The 22,584-nt window shown below is 38.5% G+C and overlaps 1 long non-coding RNA gene across 5 annotated transcripts in view; it reads right to left on the minus strand.

Annotated features, from left to right (window-relative positions):
• Positions 1-22,584, minus strand: part of LOC141577208 (uncharacterized) — a 65,549-nt gene that overhangs the window by 37,720 nt on the left and 5,245 nt on the right. For 4 of the 5 annotated variants that reach the window (XR_012506022.1, XR_012506021.1, XR_012506020.1 and 1 more), the window contains exons 1-4: positions 18,024-19,277; positions 15,954-16,148; positions 14,894-15,179; positions 12,223-12,337 (exon numbers count right to left, since the gene is read on the minus strand). This is a non-coding gene — a long non-coding RNA (uncharacterized LOC141577208). Of the gene's footprint in view, positions 1-12,222; positions 12,338-14,893; positions 15,180-15,953; positions 16,149-18,023; positions 19,278-22,584 lie in introns of those variants that run through there. The other variant, XR_012506019.1, reaches the window with a different exon arrangement.

Below are 22,584 nucleotides of genomic sequence, written 5' to 3' on the forward strand. Positions count from 1 at the left end.
TGACCTAAAATAAATGGAAAGCTCTTCTGTGTTCATGGATCAGAAGCCTTATCATTGTTAGGATGGCATTTGTCCTCAAAATGACCTATAGATTCAATGCAAATCTGGCTTTTTGTGAGAAATGAGCAAACTGTTCCTAAAACTATGGAAATGCAAGATACCCAGAATAGTCAAAACAATCTTGAAAAAGAACAAAGTTTTGAAGTTTCCAAATTCAAAACTCAGTAACAAAATGGTAATCCATACAGTGTGGTACTTGCATAAAGGACACACAAATAGATTGAGAGAAAAGAACTGAGAGTCCATAAACAAACTCTTACATGTAGCCAGTTAATTTTTCGTAAAAGTTCCATGACAATCCAACGGGAAAAAGTAATTTTTACAAAAATGATGCTGGGACACCTGAACATACACCTGGAAGGAAAGAAAACTGAACTTTTATCTTAACACCATTTATGAAAATTAACTCAAAATAAATCACAGACCTGAAATTATAAAACTTTTAGAAAATGAACAATGAGAAAATCTTCAGGATTTTGAAGTACAAATACTTCTAAGATATGACAGCAAAAGCACAAACAACAAAAGAAAATATATCAAGTGAACTGGACTTCAGTAAAATTAAACACTTCTGTGCTTCAAAGGACTTCATCAACAAAGTAAGAAGACAATCCACAGAATGGGTGAAAATATTTCCAATATTTTCCCTGATAAGGGACTTTTTATCCAGAATAGACAAAGGAGACTTAAAACATGAAAATACAAAGACAAATACAATTAAAATGGGCAAAGAATTTGAATAGATGTTTCTCCAAAGAAGACATACGAATGGGAAATAAGCACATAAAAAGATGTTCAACATCAGTAGGCATTAGGGAAACAGAAATCAAAAGCACAATGACATGCCACTTCATACCAAATAGGATGACAAATATATATGATATATGATATATAAATATGTATCTATAAACTCGGTAATAAAAAGTGTTGATGAGGATGTGGAGAAACTGGACTCCTCATACATTACTACTGGAAATATAAAATGGTGCAGTCACTTTAAAAACTACTTTAGCAATTCCTCAAAATGTTAAAAGTAGAATACATCCCAGCAATTCCATTTTTTGATATATCCTGAGAAGAACTGAAAATATGTGTTCACACAAAAACTTGTCCATGAGCATTTACAGCAGAATTATTCATCATCAACTGATGGATGGATAAGCAAAGTGGTGTATTTATAACAATGGCATATTATTTGAACACAAAAAGGACTTTGGGTACTGATATATGCTACACCATGGATGAGCCTTGACAACGTCACACTAAATGAAAGACGACAATCAAAAAAGGCAGCATACTGTATGGTTCTACTTATATGAAATGCCCAGAACAGGCAAATCCGTAGAGACAGAAAGTACAGTGGTGGCTGCTGGGGTCTAAGGGAAAGGAAGTTTAGGGAGTGACTTACTAAAGGGTACTGGTTCTTTTTGGGAGTGATGGCTACAAAACCCTGAAATGTACTTAAAATCCTAATGCACAATTTCAAAGGCTGCATTTTATGGTATGTGAATTATATCTCCATAAAGCTGTTACTTTTGAAGCTGAGCCCACATATGGAGCAACTGGCCCAGCACTGACTGCAGCATCTGGAGGGGGAGTGACCCACCCACCCACCACAAAGGAAAGGATCACCTGACCTAGTGTTGGAGGGGTGCAATCTTCTTGCCGAAAGACACTGTGAGCAGCACAGACAAGGGGGCAAACAGAGCAAGGTGAGTTTGTGAAACAGGGCGAAGACACAAAGGCCTCTCAATAAAACCATTAAGAGCACACAGTCTCTAGGAGAACACATCTTTGTTTTTAAAATCTTTTTATATCTGTTTTATTCCTATTACATTTTTAATCTTTATTTTTAAACAGTCCTATATGTTTACAATTCTCATTTCATTTATATTCTCTTGGTTTTGATCTGTTATTTATTAGTCACAGGTTTCAAATATTGTATTTTGAATTTTCTCTTCTTTTTATTAAGATTCTTAAAAGATATCTCAACTCGATTCCTATTCTGCTTCAACTTGCTCTTCTATTATTGATTACACACTCTTTTCAAACCTTCTTTTCCTCCATTCTTTTAAAATTCTCTCTCTCTCTCTTTTAAGTTTTATTCCCACATAGGCTTTAGATAGATAAATAAATAAACTCCTTTAAGGACCACAATAGATAACTGATACTCCAAAAGCCACAGGGCCAGAGAGATATGAGCAGAATGAAGAAGCAGAGGAAGTCCTGCCAATTAAAATAGCAAGAGAAATCCCCTCAAAGAACGATCAATAAAATAGACATTGATGGCCTACTAGATCAAGATTTCAAAAAAGAAGTGATCAAATTACTGAAGGAACTAAAAGAGATAGTCTTTAGAGACATAAAATATATCAAAAACAAAATAGAAGCTATAAAGAAGAGCCAAGTAGAATTGGTAAATTCATTGGCTGAAATGAGATCTGACCTAAAGGCTGTACAAAGCAGGCTAGATAATGCAGCAGAACGAATAAGTGACCTAGAAGACAGGACAACAGAAAGCACCCAATCAGAACAGCTGAGAGAAAAACAAATATAAAACAATGAAAACAATATAAGGAACCTATGGGATAATATAAAGCATGCCAATCTATGCATAATAGGGGTACCAGAAGGGGAAGAAAGAACAAAGGGGATGGAAAAGGTAATTAAAGAAATCATGACTGAAAACTTCCCAAACTTAAAGAAGGAATCAGACACCCAAGCACAGGAGGCTCAGAGGGTCCCAAACAGGAAGAGCCCAAAGAGAAACACGCCAAGATATATCATAAATCAAGATGGCCAGACTGAAGGATAAAGAAATGTTCCTAAAGGCAGCAAGAGAAAAACAAACAGTGAGTTACAAGAGAAGGCTCTCAGCTGATTTCTCTACAGAAACACTACAGGCCAGAAGGGAGTGGCAAGATATATTCAAAGTCCTGAATGAAAAAAAGATGCAGCCTAGGATACTTGCTCCAGCAAGGCTATCCTTTAGAATAGAAGGAGAGATAAAGAATTTCACAGAGAAGCAAATACTAAAAGAATTTAGCAACACTAAACCCATGCTAAAAGAAATATTGAAAGGTCTACTCTAAATAGAAAAGAAGCAGGATGCTACAGAAATGAGAACTCATGACTGTGAGAGTATTTTTCCTTTCTTCTTTTTTTTTTTTTAAATCTTGTTCTCAGTAGGATGGGTTTGAGATTACATTAATATCTGTTTAGTACACACAGTTACAGTAATTGGTTAACAGACTTACAAAAAAGTGTAATCACAAGCCAAAAACTTACAAGTGAGTCACAAAAACTAAATACAATACAAAGGAAAATTACCATACCACAAAAGGAAGAAGAAAGGAACCAAGAAGAAGTACCAAATCAACTGCAAAAATAAGTTGAAAATAGCAATAAACTCTCATCTATCATTAATTACTGTAAATGTTAATGGTCTAAATGCTCCAGTCAAAAGACAGAGTAGCAGACTGGATAATAAAGCAAGAACCTTCAATACACTGCATACAAGAGACACACTTTAGGGAGAAGGACACATATAGATTGAGAGTGAATGGACGGAAAAGGATATTCCATGCAAATGGAAATGCCATAAAAGCAGGTGTAGCAGTATTGATTTCAGACAAAATAGACTTTAAAACAAGGGCCATAAAGAAAGATAAATAAAGACATTTTATAATGATTAAAGGATCAATACAAGATGAAGATATTACAATCATTAATATATATGCACCCAACATGAGCACCTAAGTACATTAAACAACTACTAACAGAGATAAAGGGGGAAATTGATGGGAATACAATCATTGTCAGAAATTTTAACACCACATTAACATCACTAGACAGATCTTCCAGACAGAAAATAAATAAGGCAACAGAGAAATTAAATGATACAAGAGAATAATTGGATTCAGTGGATATTTTCAGAGCATTACAATCCCCCATAACAGAATAAACAATCTCTTAAAATGTGTGTGGAACATTTTCTAGGATTGATCATGTACTTAGTCACAAAAGAAGCCTCAACAATTTTAAGAAGATAGAAATTATCTCAAGAATCTTTACTGACCACAATGCCATGGAAACTAGAAATCAACTTCAGAGAAACAAAGGAGAAAGAAAGGAAAGCATTGAGATTAAACAACATGCTATTAGAAAACCAATGGGTCGATGATGTAATCAAAGTTGAAATTAAAGAATACCTTGAGACAAATGAAAATGAAAACACAACCACACAAAACATATGGGACACAGCAAAAGCAGTGCTAAGAGGAAAGTTTAGGGTAATGCAGGCCTTCCTCAAAAAAGAAGAACAATACCAAATAAACAATCTAACCCACCAGCTGAAAGACAAGAAACAGAAGAGCAAAAACACACAAAAGTCAGCAGAAGGAAGGAAATAATAAAGATCATGGAGGAAATAAATAAAATAAAGATTAAAAAAATAGAGAAAATAATCAATCAAACCAAAAGCTAGTTTTTTGAAAGAATAAATAAAATCGAAAATCCTCTGGCCGTACTCACAAAGAAGAATAAAGAGAGAGCACAAATTTGCAAAATAAGAAAGGAAAATGGAGAAATTACAACAAATAACATAGAAATACAGAATATCATATGAGAATATCATGACAAACTACATGGAAAAAAATGGATAACCTAGTGGAGATGGACAAGTTTCTAGAAACATACAGTCAACTAAGACTGAATCAAGAAGAAACTATCCACTTGAACAAATGGATCACTAGGAATGAAATTGAATTAACAATAAAAAACCTCCCTACAAATAAAAATCCAGGACTGGACAGCTTCACCGGGGAGTTCTACCACACATACAAAGAAGAACTCATACCAGTCCTTCTCAAACTCTTCCAGAAGATTGAAAAGAAGGAATATTCCCAAACTCATTCTATGAAGCCACTATTACCCTGATACCAAAACCAGGCAAAGACACCACCAAAAAAGAGAATTACAGACTAATATCACTGATGAACACAGATGAAAAAGTCCTTACCAAAATACTAGTAAATAAAATCCAACAGCACATAAAAAAGATAATACATCATGCTCAAGTGGGGTTCATCTCAGGGACACAAGGATGGTTCAACATATGAAAATCAATCAATGTAATACTTCACATCAACAAGAGAAAGGACAAAAACCACATGATCATCTCAATAGATGCAGAAAACTTTTGATAAAATTCAACACCCATTTATGATAAAAATTCTCACCAAAGTGGGTATTGAGGGAACATATCTCAACATCATAAAAGCTATAGATGACAAACCTACAGCCAGCATAGCACTCAACGATGAAAACCTCAAAAGATTCCCACTAAAATCTGGGACAACTCAAGGATGCCCACTATCACCACTCCTATTCAACATAGTCTTGGAAGTCCTGGCCACAGCAATCAGGCAAGTAACAGAAGTAAAAGTGGTCTAAATTGGAAAAGAAGAGGTAAAAGTGTCACTATATGCAGATGACACGACAATATATATAGAAAACCATAAAAGGTCCACACAAAAACTACTAGAGCTGATCGAAGAATTTAGCAAAGTAGCAGGTTACAAGATTAATGTTCAAAAATCAGTTGCATTTCTTTACACAAATGATGTCAACAGAAAAAGAAAGTAAAGAAACAATCCCCTTTAAAATAGCACCCAAAGTAATAAAATATCTAGGAATAAATCTAACCACAGACGTGAGAGAATTATACACAGAAAACTATAAACCATTGGTGAAGGAAATTAAAGAAGACTTTAAAAAATGGAAAGGTATCCCAAGCTCTTGGATTGCAAGAATCAATATTGTTAAAATGGTCACACTGCCCAAGGCAATCTACAGATTTAATGCAATCCCTACCAAATTATCCTGGACATATTACATAGAACTAGAACAAATCACAATAAAATTTATATGGAACCATCAAAGACATAGAATTTCCAGGGAATAACTTAAGAAAAAAAGAAAGAGGCTGGAAAAATAACTGTCCCAGACTTGAGACAATTCTATAGAGTTACAGTCGTCAAGACAGCATGGTATTAGTACAAAAACAGACATACAGCCAAATGGAACAGAATAGAGAGCCCAGAAATGAGCCCAAATACTTTTGGTCAACTAATATTCAACAAAGGAGGCAAGAATATACAATGGAATAAAGATAGTCTCTTCAGCAAGATAAATATAAGACAAGATACAATAAACCTCCTAGGAGAAAATACAGGCAAAATATCTGACATACATCTCAGAAATCTTCCCCTAGGGCAGTCTACCCAAGCAATAGAAATAAAAGCAAGAATAAACAAATGGGACCTAATGAAACTTACAAGCTTCTGCACAGCAAAGGACACCTTAAGTAAAACAAAAAGACAACCTACAGAATGGGAGAACATTTTTGCAAATGAAACTAACAAAGGCTTGATCTCCAGAATATATAAGCAGCTCATATGACTTACTAAGAAACAACCAAATAACCCAATCCAAACATGGGCAGAAGACCAAAACAAGCAATTCTCCAAGGAAGATATACAAATGATCAATGGGCACATGAAAAAATGCTCAATATCACTAATTATCAGAGAAATGCAAATCAAAAGTACAATGAGGTATCACCTCAAACCAGTCAGAATGGCCATCATTCAAAAATCCACAAATGACATATGCTCGAGAGGCTGTGGACAAAGGGAAACCTCCGACACTTCTGGTGGGAATGCAGTTTGGTGCAGCCACTTTGGAAACAGTATTGAGTTTCCTCAAAAGACTAGGAATAGAATTGCCATATGACACAGGAATCCCACTCCTGTGCATATATCCTGAAGGAACCCTACTTCAGGATGACAGCTGCACCCCAATATACATAGCAGCACTATTTACAATAGCCAAGACATGGAGATAGCCTAAATGTCCATCAACGGATGACTGGCTAAAGAAGTGGTATATTTATACAATGGAAAACCACTCGGCTATAAAAACTGACAATATAGGGCCATTTGCAGCAACGTGGATGCTCCTGGAGAATGTCATTCTAAGTTAAGTAAGCACCGTAACAAGGAATAAAGAGAAGTTACCTCTAAGTACAGTTATTTTGATTAAAATATACATACAGAAAGCAAGTCACCCCCACGACTGCTGCCAGGAGGAGCATCTGAATGTAATAGCCCAGCCCAAGCAAAGTAGATTCCGACCTTATCTCCGTAGAATTTCCTGTAGAAAGACAGAAGGTAGTTTCAGAAGACACACATATTCACTCTGTAGCTTCATCCTCATGTTAATTTCTTTTTTCTTTGTTTTTAAGGTGGGGCATAAATAGGTTTATTTATTTGTTTTTTAAATGGAGGCATTGGGGATTGAACCCAGTACCTCATGCATGCTAGGCATTCACTCTACCACTGAGTTATACCCTCCTTCCATCATACTAATTTCTGATTCTAAATCAAGGGGGCTTTAAGTTTAAACCTCTGACTCAATTCACACTTAAAACATATGCGTTTTCACAGCAGCCCCCAAATTCTACCGTGAAATAAGAAGTATTTTACGTATCATAGAAATACAGATCACTGGTTCACCTGCTGAAGAGAGATAAATGAGAACAGAGCAAAGGAGGGGACGAGGCCGACTCCGGAGCAGATGCAGGGGATCATCACCACTCACTGGACAGTCTGGCACATTCAACAAATCCCACCAAAGATCATTCTTAACAGGCTTGACACAAGTGGACTTCAACTACTGGCTCAGTCATCTGAGTCTGCCTTATCTCGGGAACTTCCCTGGAGCAAATGCATCGTAAAACACAGATAATAAGGAAATGGCTGATAATGATAACAACTGGGAGTGCAATGTCTCTCTGACAAAATATTTATAAAACTCATGTAGGAATGGGAGAGGGCAGGAGGGATGTGGCTGAGTAAGGAACTGCCCTGTATTCTTTGTATCTAGCACGTCGGCTGTTCCTAGGTTTCAAAAACACTTCAATGTTACTCAGTTAAGCTGGAGTAGATGGAACAGGCCAGGGAGGCAAGATTAGAAGAAAGGAGGCAGGGCACAAAGCGGTGCCAGGCTGGTCCTGAAAGGGAGACAGACACAGACAGGCAGACACAGAGGGCTTAGGGATGAGGCTGAACAATGAGGCGGCGGCTCAGGTGTGTTTGCTGCTGCTGCTACTTCCCTCAGCTGGAGCACTGCTGACACGGCAGTGCTGGGTAAGACCTGTGACTTTCCTCAGCTCTGAGTTCTCTCGGAAGCTTCCGGCTCAGTCTGGAGCTGAGATGAGCTCCGAGGGCTTAGCCTAGGGGGGACTCAGCTCTGAGAACAGCCTGGAGTCCTGAGAAACTTCACGCAGGAACCCCTAGGGCTGGACCAGCGCTCACAGGGCTGCTGTGAGACCAGCTCCATCGTCAGAGACCTGGGCGTGGACCATTCCATGGGGAAAATGGCTGAGCCCGATGCCAAATCAGATAGGAGGGACAAAGTGTGTTCATTCTCATGTGACTGGTCTTTGTGGCCTGGCTCACAGATGGCAGGCTCAGGATGGTGTCTGGCAGAGAAAACCCTGGCAATGGGTTTGAGATGTCTTGGACTCTTTCTTGTTAAGCTTTTTGTAATACATTCTTATCAACTATCCATCCTGAAAATGCCACATTCAAAACTGAAAGAATGTTAGAAGTTGCTTGCTCCAACTGGCCAATGGTAAACACATCCTGCTACAGTTAGAGAGCTGGTCAGGCAGCCTCTGCCTGCATATTTATAATGACGGAGAGTTCATTATTTCCAAAGGTTACATGTCGGCAAGAATGTCAGAAAGAATTTTTGAACCTTAAACAGATGTCTGCCCCCTAGTCCTTGCTGAAAGGCTAGAAATAATGAGGATCCCTTCAAATGTAGTTTTGTCTGATTGTTATCTCTCTCTGTCAAAAACACCCCAATTCTTAACATCAATTTTTCAAAATTCAGCTTTGATTTCTTTTTATCAAACTTATACCATACATTCATTAAAGAGTCAAACAGTTCTCGAACACCGATTGTAAAAAGGAGCAGTTCCCAACAACCACCCCATTTCCTGGTCAGAAGCAACAATGTTCAGCTCCTACTGCTGACTCTTGGAATAAAAACTCCCTATTTCTGACTAATATCCTTGTAACACAGCCTACTGACTTTTTCAGCTTTATGTATCACCTATTTAACTTTCTATTTTGGAAAATGAATATTAAGCTCTCTTTCAAACCACATCTCCTCTACACACCCAAACCTTCATTCTTCCAACCTTTTGATACAAATACATTATAATTTTGATCAGCTCAGTATCCTTGCTTTACATTATTAGGACTCTGTACAGACTGTTCACAGCTGTAGCAAGTTGTCTGCTAGGCTTACTTTTTTATTCCCTACTTTGTTTTTCCTGGAGTTAATAATTGTCTTGGTGGTTCATAGCTTAGATTTCTCTGCGCTTAACAATTCAACCCCATACCTTCTCCTAATGAATAACTTTCTCAATACTTTCCAATTCATTGTCTACAAATTTCATCTCCTTGAATAAATCTCTTCAGATCTCCTTCAACCTGGATTAACGACATGCTAGTCTTGTCACAGAGCTCAAGGGGCCACTAGTGGGAAGCAACAAGGGAATACATGGACCAGGAGAAGGGAACAGATCAACATAATTTCCTTCACAAAACATACTTAAAATAGTGGGAAAATTGTTTTCTTTACAAACACAAACACACACACCAACCCCAAAATCCCATAAAGAATGATTAAATAGCCATCAAACCCATTGCCCTGCCATCAAATTCTGTATAACATAAAACAAAAATAACAGAAGGAATATATCATATAAATATGAATCTCAAGGGGGATGGGGTACACTCAGTGGCAGAGTGTGTGCTCAGCAAGCATAAGGTCCTAGATTCAATCTTCAGTACCTCTATTAGAAAAAAAACATTAGAAACAATAGAAAAATGTATCAACTTTAAATATTTACAAATATATAAACTTCCTCTTTTAAAACTGTTCTACAGGATAATCCGGGTTAATGAGAAAGTGCCTCTTCATGACTGTGATCCTGCTGATAATTGTGGGAGGAAATTAGAGTATGACCACATGAAATAAAATCCCTTATGAAATAATGATCCCGGGTGACAATCATTATTGGCTGCTGTCATCACAAAAAAGAGAGTCAACTGGACATTATGTACCTTATGACAGGAGTACAAAACTTCATATAACAAATATTCTTGCACAAATTTGAACCTCGTTCAGATCAAGCTTTTAGGGGAGGATCAAATCACTTAGCTAAAGCCAATACATAGGATGGAGAAATAAGTCTAACCACAGGGGAGAATGAAATCAACCAAACAGGAAATAGAGAAATCCCTCAGCAATTTCAAGGAAAATGAGAAACAGGAAAATTATAGATTAGAACCCACTTGAGAGATATGCTAGCTGCAATGTGTGAACTTAGTCTGGATCCTGATTTCAACCCCAAAACTGCTTAAAAGTGTATTTTTGTGACAATCAGGGAATTATTTTGTAACCCTAAAAAAAATGAATATTCCAATTGTATTTGAAAGAGACCTTGTCATTTCACTAATGAAAGGTTAATCTACGTAGGATTGCCTTCAAAATGATCCCGAAGTGGGGGAGGGGAAGAGGTGGAGATGAAAGTTGCAACAACAGTGACTCTGAGTTGATAATTCTGGAGATGGGTGACTGATACAGACAGGCTGGCTGTGCTGTTCTCTCTACTTCTGTACGTGTTTGAATCTTTCCATAAAATGTGAAACAAACAAAAAGACTTCAGTGATTTAAAACCCTCACTTGGAAGGTTAAGAGGTTTGCCCAAGTAGGTGGGCATCTGAATGGGGCACTGAGATTAGGAAGATCAGGCACCTGGCTCCAGGCCGACCTGGGGCTACCTTGACCCTTCTCTTCTCCTCACCATCCACAGCCAGCCCATAACTGCATCCTGTCAGCTCCACTCCCCAAACGCATTCTCCCTGGCTCCCACCATCTCTCATCTGGCCCACTCCAAGAGCCTCCGACCAGGCCTCCCTGCTTCCTGGGTCCCTGCAATTCATTCTCCACATTATCTTTGCAAATTGTGAGAGAAAATTACCTTAGTGCTTAAACTATCATGACTGCTTCTCACTGCACTTAGAGTCTACACTACTTTCCGTGCTCCTGATGCCCTTCTAAACCTCGCGTCTCATCACTCTCACCAGCGTTGGCTCCAGTATCTCCTCAAACCTGCTGAGCACATTTGTGCCTCGGGGCAATGGACAAGCTGCCTCTATTCCTGGGGTGACTTATCCCAGATCCTCAAAGACCAGCCTCCTTATCACCATCTCAGCTCACATGTAACCTTCTCAAAGATAGCTTTCTTGACTCCATTTCCACCAAGTCTCCCATCTCAACACTGTATTATTTCCTTCATTTCAATCTGAAATTGTTTCCTTATTAGCCCGATTATTTTTGTTTGCTCAGTTGTCCTTGGCCTCCCTCCTCCCAGCAGCCTTGCACAAACAGCATAAGCTCCCGGGGAGCAGCCGGCGCTGATGCTCTGAGAATACACATGCTGAGCGTGACATTACAGTCACGTGGTGTAGTGAAACGGTGTCGAACAGCAGATAGAGCTAAGCAGTGAGAATACTTCTCTTATTTTATAATTTAAGTGAAACCTAACATTTACTCCTGTTTAATGAAGAATTTGGTAGGTCTTTGTTCCCAGTTCCTGGACGGCAACCCCTAAAGCCTTGAAATTTCCCAAGATAGGAGTGTCTTTACTATTCATGGTGGACCCTTGGATGGCTTGTGTTCATGAGATAACTCAGGATGGGGACTGGCCAGCCAGAGACACCAACCATGTGATTAGAGGAGTGGGGCTTTGAGCTTTGTGACAAGTGACTGACCATCAGGAGAGGTAGGGGCTCAAATGTTAGGGCTTTGACTTACAGTTAGTGTTTGGGGTAGCCATGTCAGTAGTGACCCAATAAATCATGTCTTTGTAATAAAGTCTCCAGTAAAAACTTGGGGCAACAAAGCTCAGAGCTCCTGTGAGCTTCCTGGTTGGTAACACTCTTGGAGGACTGTCACACTCAGAAGCCATGAGGGCAACCCTGAGCCCTTCCCACTGGAGTGCTCTCCACAACAGCTCACCTGATGAGATCTAAGGGCTGCTTCTTGTCTATGCTTCGAGGAGGAGCACATTCCCTGTACAGAAGGCCCTGTTCGCTGGGGCAGCTGAGGTCCTCTGATGGAGGCTGAAGTTGCACTGGGAAGCAGAAGCAAACAGGTGAGCGTCACTGTCACCACGTGTTCACATGTTCTGCTAATAAAATGCGGTGCTAACACTTTGTGGTCATTTGTAAATAAGGGGCCCTCCTTTGCCAGAAGGGATGGAGGTACCATATAATTTTTCATAATTCTCACCGAGGATTAATACTAACCCCTTGAGGGTCATTTGCAAACGTGGCTGGAAAGGAACACTTGGATGTTACAGTCCTGGGACCACCGTGGGTACCTGGTGAGGGCCTTGCAGATGCTTAATGTCCTACAACCGGGCCAGTCTTCCACAGCAAAAAAAACTACGCCACCCAAGTGCCCAAACTGCTTCAGTGGAGGCAGCAGCCCCCTCCTTGGACACCCAGAGGAACCTGGACTTTGGCTGTTTAGGGGCAGGGTCAATTCTAAAACCCAGGCTTTTTTGTCCCCACAATTCAGTAGTTATTCGGTGACAGCACATGGAATATAAACAATAAAGAAATTGACATGATGTTATATATTTAGCTTACTCAAGAAACAAAATTTAAATCCAGTCATTCTCCTTCCCACCTGACCTACTTTCCTTTCTCCTGTACTAGAACCAGATTATTACCCACCCAGCCTTAGCATGGGTCCTGACTCCACTTACCTCCCTCCCAAACATCACATGAGATGATTCCTCAGCCTGGATGTGGAACCAGCAATTACAACAGGCTTTAGTGGAAAAGAAATGGTTGTGTGCAGATGCCAACTAAACACTGTAGAATCCTGGTGTCCCACATTAGTAATCATGACAGCTGTTTGCAAGTGTCCCCAAAGTTCATTTCAGACTCTCACTGCTAATTTTGCTGGGATATAAATATAAAACATGTGGACTGCTGGGCTGGACTGCTATGCTGAGTCTCTGATCCAGGAAGCTCAGTGTCTGCTCCCTGCAACCAGCTCCCTGTTCTGTTCATGCATGTGCATCAAGCAGCTGTTTAGTGTCCATTTTAGTATCTTAGACAGTGCATTTCAGTATGGTCTTCATCCACAAATACGTGTACCACACAGTAGTAATGATCAATCTCAGTCTTTGCTTTCTTTTGTCTTAGAGAGTCAGATAAACGGATAGCAAGGTAACAAAGTCATAGAGCGCTATAATATAGTATTTCCTTTATTTCAATGACAGGATTTATTTAAAGAGCTTAGATATAACATCTTTGCATTTATGGCAACATTTAGCGTCTGAAGCTCTTACATTTTACAAACTTCATTTCATGCGAGATGTTGTCAGTTAGAGAAGTGCTTCTGAATTTGAGGGGTTGCTGTCATCTCAGATGGAGTCCCTAAAAAATGTCAAAACTCTGCAGTATTGTCATCATGACAAGAACTCAGACAGATGAAATTTGTAAAGCCCTGTGATTTACTAGTGCACAGACAGAAAATGGTATTTCAGAGGGAAAAAGCCTGAATTACAGAAAATGATAAATGAAATGGTCTAACATGCATTTCCCTTACAAAGAACTAATACTTCTTTGGTTGATAATAACATCTGTCAGTAATTATGAAAAGAGCTGGCAAATGCATAGTACTTACTATTAGCCAGGGCTGTTCTAAAATTCAAACAGATTCATTAATCACCATAGCATCTCTACGAGGTGGGTACTATTATTATCCCCATTTTATTGATGAGGAACTTGATAAACACAGAGGCTAAATGACTTTTACAAGGTAGACAGCGAGAAACCAGCACAAGTGTTCCAGCCTGAGTCTATGCTCTTGGCCACTTCTACCTTTTTTTTTTTTTTTTTTGGTGGCAGGGAGATAATAAGGTAATTCTGGTGGGGGGTGGGGAGGTAATTAGGGTTATTTGTCTATTTTAGAGGAGGTGTTGGGGGCTGAACCCAGGACTTTATGCGTGCTAAGCATGCGCCCCATCACTTGAGCTGTACCCTCACCTCTCGAGTCTATGCTCTTAGCTGCTAATCCACACTGCCCCACATGGTAACTCTGGGGGAACTACAGTTCATTCATTCACCCACTTGTTAAACTCAGCCTTCCTGGTGCCTGGGATTCAGCAGTGAACAAGACAACATGGTTCCTGCCCTAAATGGGCTTGTCGACTCCTGACATATTATCTTCATTTTACCCAGGAAGTAACAAGGTCAAGAAGACTCACCTTTTCCTGTTAACACCGGAGGATACATGAAGTGCTTTATTTCATTTCTGCCATTTGACTTACACCATGGGAAGGGAAAGCTGCCTTGCAGATCCCGGAGCTCACAAGCCAGTTAATCCTGAATTTTTTTTTAAAACTGTCCCTTACTTGATACTTGATCTGAGAAAGGATGAAGTAAACCTAAATAGATTCTAAGAAAGCGTGTGGTTTATACAGGGTAAATAACCAGCCACTGTTTACTATCCTAACAGGAATCTGTAGGCATATTTCTTTTCTTTCTCTTTTTTTCATTTTTATGGGCAGCTTTTAAAAACCAAACCAAACCAACAAAACCAAATCACTTATAATTCAACAGCAGGTTCTAAATCACCCCCAAGACAGCAGCTAAACTCGGTTTAGACTTACAGTGAGGCTCCTGGTGGTTGGATTGATGAATGTATCTCTATCCTGAATATAAAAGTCGTTCACGCAGCTCTTCTCAAATAGGGCAATGAAAAACTCTTGTTCCGGTTGTTGATACTTTCATCCACTTGGAGGACTTTCATAAAACAGCTGAAGGTATCAAAGGCTGAGGACACGGTTTTCAGATGATTGGGATTCAGAGGCAATTTTATGTACAGTATCTCAGCGTATGTACAGAGCACCTCCCACAGGGTGTGTACATTTGCAAATACAAGCTTGTCATCAAAACCTATATTGGGAGAATGAAAACACAAACCAGGAAATTATTTTCACATTTTTAGTACACAGATTTTTCTTACATTGCTGGTAGTTAAAGCACTTGTGCAAACACACACAGATATGACACTGGTAAAAGTGAAGATATAATGAAAATAGATTTGCAAACCATCATACATTTTTGCCTTAAAGTTAATTTCTTTGTTGAAATTACTGAAAAGTTATTTAAAATCCTTACAATTCATTCATAAAATAACCAATGTTTTAGATGAAGAAAAGTAAACTTGTTAACTTTTAGTCCAAATTAGTAACTAAAAATAGAAACACGAAAAAATTCTTTGCAGGGGCATTGTAATGACAATTTTTTAAATTTCTTAAACCTAGGACTATTTACATATCTGTTCAATATAATGTTAAACAGCCATTAAAAGGGATTTAAAAGAATTATATTTATTAATATGGAATATATAATAAAAGGAAAAAGAAAAAAATGTGAAATAGTAATTTTCATTTTTGGAAGGGAAAAATATCTACATTTGAACAAAAAAATGTTTAGAAGGATTTTAAGATTCTTTATGTATAACTAAGGTACAGATGATTTTTAATTCCACTGTTTTTAATTCCATTGGATTTTAATTCCAATGTTCTTTCATTTTCAATTTTGGGGGAAATTTTTATAATAAAAAAACTTTAAAATTGTTCTTGCATAAATACATTAATAGATATATTTATGACTACATTCTCTGGCTATTAAAAAAGATCTCCTAGCTTTGGATCTGAAACATACATTCCATAATGCAGATTCTGACTGACTCGCCTCCCAGTCCAGAGCAAAGGCACGGCTAGGGTGACATGTTTCAAATATCATTCCAGGGAACATGCAGGCTCCCAGCCAACGGCTGCAAAGGGACTGACACTGATCTGCTTGCTCCCAGCTGCAGACCATCACAGATGAGTTTAGATTCATAGGCTCAAGTTTTCTCTGTCAAAAGAAATCAGAAAATGTTAGACTTTTACTTTCACCACGGGAACAAGAAGTTGTTTGATTTTCTTTTATTAAAAAAAAAACAACAAACCAATTTGAACCTGAAGAAAAGACATTTGCTCAAAATACCACAGTAGCAATGAAGGTGCTCTGGCTGGCAGGGACTTGTTGGATTCCTGTGAGTGCTGGACTCCTCACATGGAATTCCCTTGGCACTCCAGAAGGCCTGTGGTTGTCCCCATGTGTTTGTGGCCATATGTGGTGCACAAAAGTCTCTGGCTTTGCCACAATTTCAAAGCCTTTCTTGGCTTATGAAAGGCTTTGCACTCAAATGGAGTTTTCTTGAGTCCACTCACTGATGTCATTCACCAGAGTTATAGTCCAGATCTGACATTCTAGACTCTTAAAATCTTGCAGACATTCAAATGGTTCAGGTTTGGATGTGTATTCACCTCTGCAGGCCTGGACCAAATTCCATAAAGCCACCCGGACAAGTTCAGCAAAATGCAAAGACATTTTTCTTTCTGCAAGACTGAAATGTCTGTGAAGCTATAAAAACTTCTGCATCTACAAAAATAGGGAACCAACTCATCAATAACATATCTATCCATAATGCATGGACATTTGAAAAAATACTGTATTTACTCCTATTAAATTCTATCTGGCTTTTGCCAAATTGTGTCCTAAACTGTAAGGAAAGTATATAAATGTAGAGAATTTTTGACCTTTTTAGAGAAAAAGGAACGCTCCTACTCGGTTGGTGGGAATGTAAATGTTGCAGCCACCATGGAGGACAGTATAGAGTTTCCTTAAAAAACTGAAAATATACTTCCGTGTGATCCAGCAATCCCATTCATGGGTATATGTCTGGAGAAAAATATAATTCAAAAAGACACATGCACCCCAGTGTTCACAGCAGCACTATTTACAATAGCCAACACACTGAAACAACCCAAATGTTCACTGGCAGATGACTGGATAAAGAAGTTGTGGTATATTATATATATATGTATATTTACATATATACACGCATATACACACACATATATACACATGAACACACACACACAATGGAATACTGCTCAGCCATTAAAAAATTAAATAATGTCTTTTGCAATAACATGGATGGACCTACAGGGTATTATGCTAAGTGAAATATGTCAGAGAAAGAAAAACAAATATTATATTTATTAACTTATATGTATATCTAAAAAATAAAACAAATTAATTACTATAATAAAACAGAAATAGACTCACAGGTACACAGAACAGACTGGTGGTTACCAATGGGGAGAAGGAGGAGAGGGAGGCAGGAAGGGGGTAAGGGATTGAGAGGTAAAAAGTACTATGTATAAAATGGATAGGTTATAGGGCTGTATCATACAGCACAGGGAAATATAGCCATTATTTTATGGTGACATTAAATGGAATATAATATATAAAGATGTTGAGCCTCTGTGTTGTACACCTGAAAATAATATGATGGAAATCAACTACTCAATTATAAAATACTTAATCAAAGTTTTTTTCATATTATTTGCAATAAGTTAGAAGCCAGCACTGTCAATAGAAACATAGTGCAAGTCACAATTTTCCAGTAATCCCATTTAGACAATAAAAAGGAACAAGTGTACTTAATTCCAGGAATAATTATATTTATCCCAAAATATCCAATATACTATCATTTCAAAAGTGATTAACACTTTGAAAACTTTTAATAAATATTTTACATTATTATTGTTGTACGAAGTCTTGAAAATCTATTATGTATTTTCCACTTATAGAACATCTCAATTCACAATAGTCACATGTGGCTGGTGGCTACCATACTAGACAGAGCAGATTACACCATTCACACTTCTGATAAATTACCTGCTCTTATTTATTTAAAAAACTTCCAGAAAAGGCTTTAGATATTCCCTATATCTAACAAAGCAACCTTGACGGGTGAGGAATATCTTCATTATAAAGTGAAAAATAAAGGTAAGAGAGCCATGGTTACATGTAAGTTAATGTAACAATTCCTTCTTAATTCATTCAGGACTTTACAATCTTTCTTCATATTCCAAGGATTCACTGTCACTGTGCAATGTTTTTCACTATAATCATCTTTGGAATTGAGAGGCTTCTGATGACCCTGCTTTGTGCATCTGTACATAAAAGAAAATAACAAAACAGAGAAAAAGACCTTATTAAAGATAATTTAGGGGGGTATAGCTCAAGTGAAAGATCATATTCTTAGCATGCACAAGGGCCTGGGTTCAATCCCCAGAACTTCTTATAAAAATAAAATAAATAAAAACATAATTACCACCCCCTGCAAAAAATTAATTAATTACTTTAATTAAAATTTAAAAAAAGATAATTTAGAGAAGCCTTATCAGGCTACAAGAGCTACAATGAATGCCCCTCCCCCATTAATTTAGAAGAAGTTTCACAATATTTCCCAACATAAAGGCTAAAATATAATTCGGAACACTTCCTGATGGTCAGCATCATTTTAACAAAAATGTAGATAATTACTTCCCTGGTGTCAAAGCTCTGTCAGAGATGGGCACAGAAAATTTAGTAAAAATTATTTTGCAACTACCTTTGAAAGAAATGCTGAGAAATGATCTTTTCTGTTGGAAATTAGCCTGCTTTTATATTCTGCAGTAGGCATACGTGTTTACAAACCAGGCAGGAACTGGATCATATTTTACACATACTTTAGAAACTGATTTGAATTTTGCTCTCTACCTGCAAGGCTATTTCTTAGGTAATAACATAAGCTGGCCACTATACTAAATTTTGTTTCCCTGTTTGCTTAATCCTCACAACTCTGTAAGCTGCTATTATTACACCCATATAACAGACATAGAGCTTGAGACAGAAAATAATTTGGGTAACTTGGTAAATGGTGGAGCTGGGTAATATCGCAGCCAGTCTGACACTCAAGTCCATTCTTCTCACCGATGTCTGATACTGCTGCCTACATTCAGCAATGACTCCTGATTTCATATTTAAGTGTGTCATTTCTAAAAGTGCAAAGCTATATTAGTACTGCTGTGTAAATTATTCTTTTCAGATGTGATTGCCAAAAAAACAAAAACAAATAAAATCAGGGTGCCACTGAGGGGAGGGCGAACTGCATATGGATGGACACAAGGGGACTTTATGAGGACACAGTTGCACAACTCTAGAAATATTTAAAATGGCTGACTTGTACAATTATAATATGTGAATTGTATGGCCTGTAAATTACACCTTAATACAGCTATTAAATTAAGAAACTGAGATACCAAATTAAGACTAAAACACATATATATATATATCATACATAGTACAACAGGCAAATATCATTATTTACTGCACCATTTTCCTTCATGCAGCTTCCTTTCCTCACCTGTTAATGAAAGGATGATTCATTTTTAAAATAGCCTTTTAATTTATTCAGCAAATAATTTTTGACGGCCTACAATGTACCCAGGACTACTCTAGGCACATGGAATAGATCAATAAACAAAACAAAAGTCCTGTCCTCATGGAGCTTGGTTGGAGTCTAGCCGGGGTGGGGGGTGGAGATGACAATACACACAACAGAGCAGCAGAGGAGGTGGCATGCTAGGAAAGAGGAACCATGGAAAAAAGTAAAAAGGGCAAAGTAAAGAGAGTTGAGGGTATAGGATGAGGGTGATGTTGTATTAAATACCAGAGCAGGGCACACTGTGAACTGAGGTTAGAATTAAGACTAGGAGGTGAGAAGTCCCAGGAGGACGGAATAACCATCACCAAGGCCAGCGTGACCTCGCATGTTCCAGAATGGGGGCACGGCTGGAGCTGCGGAGAAGGGTCAGTGCAGATCCTGTATGGCCTTGGAGGACATTGTAAGGACTGTGGCTTTTACCCGGAGTGAAATGGGGAGGCACTGCAGAAGGACGACACAATCTAACTTAGGTTTTCAAGGCTCACTTGACTGCGGGGTGAGAATAGTGCAAACGGGTCAGAGATGAAAGGTGGGAAGCTACTGAGAAGGGCTATGCAGGAGGAGAGGACAGTGGCTCAGGGCAGGGAAGCAGCAGTGGAAACAGGAGCCATGGTGAGAAGTGGCTGGGCTCTGGATATGTTTTAAAGGCAGTGTCAAACCAGATCTATTGACAGAATTCATGTGGTATGTCAGTGAAAGTCAGAATAACTCCAAGATTTTTGACCCAAGCAGCTGGAAGGATTAAGTTTCCACTAACTGAATGGGAGAGGCTGCATAAAGAACCAGTTTGGGGGGTAGGAGGACCAAGAGCTCAGTTTTTACACATGTTGGTTTTAAGATATCAGAGTTCCAAGTGAAGATGCCAAATCAGCAGAATATTATAAGAGTCCAGAGTTTGAGAGAAAAAGTCTAACGGGAGACAGAACTGTGGGAATCATGGGTCACACAGGTGGTACAGGAAGACATGAAACCCAGGTACTCAAACATTAAGATACCCTGGCATTAACCATAGAAGTTATCCTTGAGGGCTTGCCTACTAGGTGAGGATATCAGTCCTATTTCCCGACCACCCGAGTTTTAAAAAGGAACTTACAAATGAATTCGTGCAAGACACTGCCTCCAGTGTGTGGGATCAGAGCTGTAGTCAGAGAATGGGATGGTGCACGCTACTCCCTATGGCACATTGTGTGTGTGTGTGTGTGTGTGTGTACGCATATTTGTGTGAGCAGGGGGATGAGTTACACCTGTCTTAAGAAAAAGAGGTAGAAATTCTAGAAGCCGAAAGATGAAAGAATATCCAGATCTGGTAGAGGGAACAGGGGAAACACTGTGTACTGTAAGACATATCCCCATAATGCCATTTCCCACCATTCTTTTATCAGGAACACAGTTGGAACCTGGGGAATTATGTAGATACGTGTGATGTACACAAATTTTCTGACTATGTAACACTAAATATCTACATATGTAGCAAGTTAATGATATTTATATCTCCTTCAAGTTTAATAACAAGTTCACAACAGAAGGAAAATAAAATATTGAGGACTGGTAGAATTATCCTTGAAGGCCTTTCAATGCTCAGAATGGAAGCAAAAGCGGCTTCACCCCACAAAGTATGTCATTAAGAGTCAAGAATGTTTTTTATTTGCTTAAGAAATTGAGAGTTACAACTTCCTGCTTTAAAGAGTTAACTTTAAGACAGATACCATACTATAAACAACATCTATACTGGTGCTTTCTTAAAGCTATTTTTAGTTCCTGCTTGTTCTGATGTACTCCAGAAACTCTGCAAAGAAAACCTTCTATTCAAAGGCTTAAAGGAATAAAAAAAGAAATAACACCGCATTCTTTTAAGTGTTCTCTGTACTGAAAGTCATTTGCAAATGCAGCACTCTGCCACATATCTACATTTTTAACAATAAAGACTTTTGTGCAATTTTTCAATTGCTATGTGACTTTGCGTCAGTCTCTCACTCAGAAGCAGAATGGAGTACCAGAAAATGACACATCATGTCTAAAACTACAGATGTGGAATATGAACTTACACCAGGAAACAGCTAAGTGGGAGGGTAAGGTTTACCTTTTAAGTTACCGTAAGTGCAGTTACACTTTCTCCCTGCTTCCCCTGTGAAGTGAAGAACTAGTCTTTTCCAGGAAAGCTCTCATTCTGAGTACTGTTTTCTTTAAAATATTTGGAGATTCTTTTTTAAGGTTCTTTCACTTTTAAGTCTTTCCCCAACTCTACATCCCATAACAAGTGTTAAAATTATCCAATAGCCTATTGTTACAGAATATACTCTACAAAAGCTGAGGTTTCCCAGGGCTTGGATCCCACAACTCTGCTACCAGATAATCCTAAATCCTTCCTTCCATAACTGACTCTTCTACCAATTCCCAGCTGCGGGCAAATTCGGCTTCTCAGCCCAGTTAACTTTCTAACTCTGCCTACGAACACTCTACTGCCAGTAAGGGAAATCTAAGGGAGCCAACAAAGCCCCTAGTGAGGGTTGCCTCCTTCAAACAATCAAGAGGCCATCACCAAGCAAATATTTAAACCTACTGCAAAACTTCCGAAGACATCTTACAAACAATATAGTTTATATAGATTCATACTATTTGCTCTGGAATAGTGATTTCCAATGGAGGGAACAAAGGACCACATGACCCAAGCAATTATTTAAAACTGCACATAACTATCCCTCTTCACGTGAGGATTCAGGTAAGCCTGTCTTATAGGTCTAGGTGTAACAGAATGGCAGCACCCCTAGCAGTAGGGTGAAAAGCAGCGAGGTAGACTTTTAGTGAAAGGGAGTGATGTAATAGGACCCACCGCCCACTTACCTCCCACCACAGGACAATCATCTCAGATCGAGAACAAACACTTTGGGAAACAGAGGTTGTTTATGTTTTTATGGTATCTGGTGGAAATAATGCCCTGAGTCACGTGAAGTTGTGGCTGCAAAATTG

Source organism: Camelus bactrianus, chromosome 3, assembly GCF_048773025.1.
Source record: "Camelus bactrianus isolate YW-2024 breed Bactrian camel chromosome 3, ASM4877302v1, whole genome shotgun sequence".
Lineage (NCBI taxonomy): Eukaryota > Metazoa > Chordata > Mammalia > Artiodactyla > Camelidae > Camelus > Camelus bactrianus.